The sequence below is a fragment of the Dioscorea cayenensis genome, chromosome 9 (genome assembly GCF_009730915.1).
Source record: "Dioscorea cayenensis subsp. rotundata cultivar TDr96_F1 chromosome 9, TDr96_F1_v2_PseudoChromosome.rev07_lg8_w22 25.fasta, whole genome shotgun sequence".
NCBI classification, from domain to species: Eukaryota; Viridiplantae; Streptophyta; class Magnoliopsida; order Dioscoreales; family Dioscoreaceae; genus Dioscorea; species Dioscorea cayenensis.
Genome location: NC_052479.1, coordinates 16,958,607 through 16,959,335, shown reverse-complemented (window position 1 = coordinate 16,959,335; position 729 = coordinate 16,958,607).

Genomic DNA, 729 nt, shown 5'->3' with positions numbered 1-729 from the left:
AGCATGGATTCGAGGTGTTTGATCACTGTACTATAGCAAATCTTGTAGCAAAACACTATAGCATGTATCTTTATCGCAGACGAGGCCAAAGAAGGATGAAAAGCGGAGAATTCACACCGCGTGCGTTAATTCCTTATGTCCATGTGAAAAAAATCAACACGAGGGCGCCCAAAGGCGTTTGGATTCGATTCCACCCTTTAAAAAGCTAATTTCAGCCCGATTTCGAAATCTTTTCTCCATCTTTTTCCCTAACTTGAGAGAGGGCTTCGGCTAGGGGTTTTGAGAGATATTGGCTGGGATTTGGAGAGTTCTACTGGCTCGACATCGCACTCCGTTTGGTAGAAGGTTAGTGGGAGAGCTTTCGTCGGCACCGATCCAGTGAGGGTGTATCCTTGGCGGACAAAGGGACCCTTAGACGAGTAGCGGACTCTGCACAAGACCATCACCACGACTATTAAGTGGGTTTTCTATGGATTCTTTGCTTTTACATTTGATTTCATTAATTGTAATTATCTCCATGGAGAGCTAAACCCCCTACTGGGTACTTGGGTATTTGTGAACCCTAGAATGTATTCGTTTCTTTGAACCTCTTTATTATGCTTTCAATTAATTGATGTTTAATTGAGTTCCAATCTTGAATGCTTGATTGTATGAATACTCCCTTAAGTGACACTAGGGTTGAGAGTTCTTGTTGGTAACCCTTGTGCAGTGAGTGACACACCACGAGAG